We start from the raw sequence: 6,990 nt of genomic DNA, 5'->3' as shown, positions 1-6,990 counted from the left end.
TGTCATGCCATATGCACTCATAAATACACTGGGTTTCAAGCTAAAATTCTCACACTACTTCAATAACAAAGGCATTATTCCTCAGTTTTTCATTAAAGTGAAATTTCTTATAATATTTCTAAGTTGTACTATATAGACTGATTTTACATGAACAGAGGCTTGTATTCAATTGGATTATAGAAATCTGTCCTGGTATGTCCTGTCTGGAAACCTCCTCCTGAGGTAGAAAGTTATGGACCATAAACAAAGAAAATAAAAACAAGAATCTAGAAGTGAAACCAGAAAATCAAGATACTGCATGACTAAAGTTTGAGTGGTCACATTACAGTCATGTGGTAGTCCTTCAGTGAATAGACTGAGGTTTTTAACAATGAACAGTAAAAGAAAAAGCATCTCATCACCTACAACACTAGGATTGAAAACTGTTGTGTACATTCATTCAAGAGAATGACTTAGACAACAAAAATATATCAGCACTACAGGTATGATCTAGCACATAATTAGTCTTGGCTTGAGACAATTTTCAGGTATTGTGGCTATTAATAAGTATGACAGAAAAACTTGAGCTAGAAGATCTAGCATGAAGCTAAAACATTTGGTAGCCTTCTGATCTGTCATACTTTTGAAAAAGGATGAGAGAAACGGAGAGAAAGAAAAATGAGAAATAATTTGAGAGCTACACAGTGGAGGCAAACAAATAAAGATTTCCAAGGATTGAGTTGCTATAGTAGAATATGTCTCATAGAGAGAATCTATTCACCATTTCCTTAATCATGCTACATAAAGAACATGTTACAGCATGAAAAAAAAACAAGAAACTAATTTTGCTACCTAAATTAGTTCTGCCTTTTTTTTCATTAACTGATATGATTTTCGAATTGAGATAGAAATCATCAAAACTTTAATTGGTATATTAGTATGTCTTAGGTCAGTAAAAATTAGTATCTTATCTTTCTAAAGCCAATATATTAAAAAGAACTACAAGGATGAAGTACCCAGGTTTTTATACCCTTCAGAGCACTGCTTTTAAGATTTATAGAAATGTCTATGGCCACACCACCCTGAACACATCCAATTTCATCTGACCTTTGAAGTTAAGCAGGGTGAGGCCTGGTAAGTACTAGACTGGAAGACCACCTGGGAATATCTTGTGCTGTAAGCTTTAAAAAAGAAAAGCCAGTAGGTGATGGTGCATGCCTTTAATACCAGCACTGGAGAGGCAGGTGGATCTCTGTGAGTTTGAATACAGCCTGATCTATAGAGCCAGTTTCCACAACAGCTTGGGCTGTTACACAGAGAAACCATTTTTAAAAAAACAAACGCAAAAAATAAATTCATTGAAACATAAACTTTAAACATTGAATATTTCTAACCTCTTAGTGAAAAAATTAAGAAACAAATTTTAGAAAACAATTATTGGATATTTCGTGATACTCTAATACTAACATAATATTTGGATTTAAAAATACATATTTTAGTCGATAGCGAAATATTTGTTACAAATCTTGTATGACTCTCAGGGATATGTGAGCCTTTATCAAAAACTAAATGACAAAGAAACTGCAAAAACAACACCAAACTATATTCAATTACAGTATGATCCCTTCCAATTTTTCACATTAACTTGATCAGAAGACAACAGAATACATATTGAAGAGTCTAAGTGACAAAATTGATAATACAAACATCATGTACGTTAGTAAAATTCATTTTTAATTTTTGTACCTCTTATTTAGTCTCCAGTCCTTCTAAATGTGGCTTCCTCAAAGGGGAATGTTAATGACTGTTCAGATTAGGCTGGGACATCCTTCTAGCATGTATGTATATATGTATTATTATTATTATTAGTTTTGCTGAGTTGTGGAGGCACACTTTTATTTCCAACTCTCTGGAGGTAGCAGATATTTGAGTCTGAGGCCAGTCTGATCTACAGTATGAGTTCCACGACAGACAGGGCTACACAGAAAAATGAAAAAACTGAGAAAAAAAGACATTATGGTATCTTTGAGAGTTTTGTCCAATGAGTTTTCATCATATTCATATGCTACCCCAGCTCATCCCAGACACGTTTCCCCTTCTCTTTCCATCCAACTTTGTATTAACATTATTATTATTACCACCATCATCATAATAATCATTGTCATCAATACTATTTTTACGTATCAAATTGGGCTGCCCAAATATTTGTTTTTTTTTTTTTTTGGTTTTTTGAGAAAGGGTTTCTCTGTATTGTTTTGGAGGCTGTCCTGGAATTCGCTTGGTAGACCAGGCTGGCCTTGAACTCACAGAGATCTGCCTGCCTCTGCCTCCCGAGTGCTGGGATTAAAGGCGTGTGCCACCAACGTCCAGCCAAATATTCTTGAATATGTGGTCTCCCATTAGAGCTTGAATGACTTTCCAGCAGCTACAAATTTGGAGAAAACTACCTCTCCCTCTACTACCTGCTAGCAATTTTAAACAATTTCACCACTAGGGTGAGTTTTTGGGCCCAACTTAAATTCCTTGATGGAATTAATATGTATGCTGTCACAACCATTGTGAGTTCATATATGTATTTTCCATATTGTGTCAACAAGATATGGTTTCTTTGTGGTCATTCACATCCTCTTGCTCTTACACTCTCTTTTTAAAAACTTGCTTATTTATTTATTTAATTATCTATCTAATATTTATTTGCACATTCTTCTTTAAGTGGAAAGTATAATGTAACTCCCCAATTCTGTCATCTGTGCTTTCTTTTTTCTTATTATTCTCTCATATATTACATCATTACCATGGTTTGTCCTCCCTCCACTTCTCCCAGTTCCTACCTACCCCTGCATCCCTCTCTTCCAGATCCACTCTCCAGATTTTCTATGAGCATTTGTGCCTAGTTTTATTGTAAATTCTTATGCAATGTTTGGATTATATCCCTGGAAAGCTTGCTCTTTTATGAAAGCTCTTACACTCTTTCTACCTTCTCATCCACAATGATACCTGAGCTTTGGGAGGAGGGGGCATGTTATAGATATTTTGTTTAGGTCTGAGCAGTTTACAGTCTCTTATTTGCTGCACTGTTGTGGGATCTCTTCAACTAACAGCTTCTCATAGCATTTGTCATAAATGTGCACATGCACAAAATGGTGCCAGCAGAGATCTGTCTGCTGATGCTGGAAATAAGATGTGTGCCACCACTGCTTGGCAGGTCTTTCATTTTTATTGACATATTCAAATGACATTTTTTTCAAGACAGTGTTTCCCTCTGTAGATTTGGAGCCTGTTAAGAAACTCACTGTGTATACCAGGCTGACCTCGAACTCATAATAGTGTGCCTGCCTCTGTTTCCCAACTGCTGGGATCAAAGGCATGTGCCACCACCACCCAGGTCTACTAGCTCTTATACTTCCCTTGAAATATTCTTTTCCTTTGTTCCAACTTTCATAAAGTTAAATAAGTCTATTTAACCCCTTTATTATTCATAGGTGATTAATAAATTAGGTCTTTCTAAGTTTTGTAACTCTTTTTTTGATAAAACAGTGTTTTGCTCATAATTTCAAGTTCCGTTATTATTTTGTACAACTGAATCTCTTATATTTTTATTAGTTTCTGAGAAAATTAAAATCTCTAATTTTTCACCAGTCAGTCTTGAGGCCTGTATTACTTCTTCACTGTATTGCTAAAATTGTGTATTTTAATGATTTCATATGTCCCCCAAACTAATGACTTTACTGTAGTTCTCATATAGTCTAATGTCTTTGAATCATAGATAAGTAATGAGTAATAAGATTTCATTTTCCAAATTTCAATTGTAATACAGATCTATGTGAAATAAAACAAAATCAACCAGAGAATGTAAAATATTAAATATATATCAAGTTTTACATGTTAGCCTAGCAAAAATTAGATGGCAGGTTTATGATATTTATTGGAAGAAATATGGAAATAAAAGATCTCATTGTCATTGATGATGGACGATTAGATTATTGAAATCATTCTTGACAGATATTAGCATAATTTAAAATAAGTCTACTCAAATTCAACTATACTTTAAGACATTTTCCACACATGTTCTCCAATAAACCTGTATGATGATGCCCAGTGCATCTTCTGGGTGTTGTCAGCGGTCTGATCTCTGATCAGTGATAATACTCTCAGCAAATAATTTCATAAAGCCAAGGGTAATTATCTGCGCATAGTGACACTATAAACTGCTATTAGGTTATAGTCAGAGTGACTATGGAGTGAGTACATTAGCTCTAAAGAATAATTTATATAGGGGACTATACATTTCCTATTCTACACTATAATTTGAATTAAAAACAGCTGTTTCTCATTAGGTCCTCCATCATTGTATATAAACTGAATTGTTTTTGTGGCCATCTAACTGGTGATTCTGCTTACATCTCTGTGCCTCTATTGTTTCTTCTCCTCAAATTGCCTCCATATGTCCTTCTAATATGTTAAACATGTCACTTCTAACCTCTAGTTCACCAATAGTGTTTCTGACACTCGATAAGATGGTTTTTGTGACCCTCACGCAAACCCTATGTGTATCTTTGACATACTTAGTTTTATTTATTCCCATTACTCACTTTATTACAGTAATTTTTGCTTCATATTCCTCAAATAGGCTTGTCATAGTCATGTACAATGACACTTGCATGCATATTTAATCTAATTTTGTCTGAGACTGCTGAAATCAGATATCTAATTATCTTGTCAAAGACAACTTCCATGGCCATCATCTATAAAATATCATTATATTCCTGCTATTCTTCAACTTAATTTTCTTTACTCCTCACATTACTCCCCTCCACTAAATGTAAGTCACAATTACTAGTTTATTGCCTTGTCTACCCCATGAAGATGGGATGTAAATGAAGTCAAGGATGCTATCTTAGTCTCTGCATTTATTCAGTGTCTGACTGACAGCAGATCCTCACAAAGCTTTTGCAAAAACATTGCATAAATTGGTAAGACAAAATTATTTTACAAATCATTTAGGAAATTCTTATTTTTAAGGTTGTAAACTTTTATTTTCTTTTGATTTTTGAGATTATAATACAATCAAATAATATTCCCCATTCCCTTCCCTCCCCTTAAAACCTACCTGTTCTTGCTCTCTTTCATATTCATGACCTCTTTTTCAATTAGAATTTGCTGACTATACATACACAGTTATAAATAGTACATCCTAGATACATATAGTTTTTCTTGTATGTATTTTTTAATGGATGACCATTAAGTATTGGATAACCAATTGGTGTGATCTTCCCTGGTAAAGACTATTTCTCCTAATGTCAGTATTCCTTAGTTGCTTTAATTTTCTTAGTGGAGGTGAGGCCTCTTGGTCTTTTTTCCATATATTTTGCTATGTCTATTGTTGTCATCCTTGTTCAGCTTTAGTTTGGACAGTCATGTTGGTGAAACACACACACACACACACACACACACACACACACACACACACATATATATATATATATATATAGCTTCTGGCATTACAAGGAGACACAATCTCACAGCAAATGCCTTTATCCTCTGACACTTACAGTCTCCCCAACCTCTTTCCTGTAATGCTCCAGAACCTTAGGAGCAGTAGATTTTTAGCTGTCTTCACTGGGACTAGTATATACAATTTTGCATTTTTTGGTTGTGTAATGGTTGTCTACTATAATGGTCTTTATTTGTTGAAAGTGAAGTTTCCTTGATAAGGGATGAGGACTCCTCTTATCTGTGGGCACCAGGACAAATATTTAGAACACAGGAGGGATTATGCTAGTTTAGTAAGTGCCAATAATTCAAGAATTGTTTACATCTTGTTGAGTCATTGGTCAAAGAGGCCCAATGGATACATCCAAATATCACAGCCTATTGCCATGGCTTGACTACTCTCCACAAACTTATTGTAAGGCTTTAATGCTGAAAATAACTGTTACATGTCTCACTGAACACTAATTGTTGAGCTGACACCTAACTTGAGGATTTACCCCACTATATATCATTCATGGTACCAGAAAGTACTCTGCATGCTATGAGAGAAAAGTAATTATCAACACAACTACAACACAGCTATTGTGACCTTGAAAGATGACCTGCCCATGAGGTATACTGATGAAATTTTGGCAAAAGTATTGGATTTAAGGTAGAGTCTATGAGATAAACCCCATTCTTGACACTGCTGGGGTAGCCAAGAATCTGAAAATAGATACACCATGAGTCTAGGGTTAAATCTAATACTACTGTTTGGCTAAAGGAACATAGATATATATTGACTCCTAAGGGCATCGGCTATATTCATAGATCAGTGCCACATGTTAGCCTGTATCAAGAATCTTCTTGTAGTTAGGCAGGAAGTGACACAAAGAATCACAATTGTCAATGTACTGAAAATGAGAGACAACTCATTCCTAGTTGTCTTCTTCACATTCCTATACTCAGGTCTCTGGAAGCTACATAGAATAGGAAGTAGAACCATTTTAAGATCTAGAAGAGAATAGATGACTCCAAGAAACAATGCTTTGCAGACACAGCAGGATTTATGCACATATGAACTCGCAGAGATTGGAGCAACATTTACAAAGTCCACGTAAGTCCAAGGCAGATAGAGCCCAGAACTGAGACAGGAAAGTGGATATGGGCTCCACCCCCAAACAAGAAAATTTCTGAGATTGGTAACTGCTGGCAAAGGTAAATCAGTTTACTTCAGTGTAGTCTCACTGAATACACTCTGCAGGGTAGTCTCCATATTTAGAAGTCTTTGATCAACAAAAGATAAACCCAAAGGTTTTTTTGTAAGCTGTTTGTCTCATTTTGTCTTGTTGGAAATTTTTGGTCTTAGTTTCCTTTTGATTGTATATTTTAATTTCTGTTTTTGTGTTTTTTGTGTTTTGTGTTTGTTTTCTAAAGAGAGAGGGAGAGAAAAAGACATGGAGCTGGATGGATAATATGATGGGAAGAATCTGGGAGGAGATGGATAATGGCAAAAGCATGATCAGAACATATTGCATG

The 6,990-nt window shown here is 35.1% G+C and overlaps 1 pseudogene; it reads left to right on the top strand.

Annotated features, from left to right (window-relative positions):
- The first annotated feature begins 1,043 nt into the window (after positions 1–1,043).
- Positions 1,044–1,162, top strand: LOC121140057 (annotated as a pseudogene).
- Positions 1,163–6,990: the final 5,828 nt, after the last annotated feature.

This window comes from Mesocricetus auratus, unplaced genomic scaffold (genome assembly GCF_017639785.1).
Source record: "Mesocricetus auratus isolate SY011 unplaced genomic scaffold, BCM_Maur_2.0 Super-Scaffold_100003, whole genome shotgun sequence".
NCBI classification, from domain to species: Eukaryota; Metazoa; Chordata; class Mammalia; order Rodentia; family Cricetidae; genus Mesocricetus; species Mesocricetus auratus.
The sequence above is the reverse complement of the archived record's forward strand: the minus strand, read 5'-3'. Positions and strand labels throughout refer to the sequence as shown.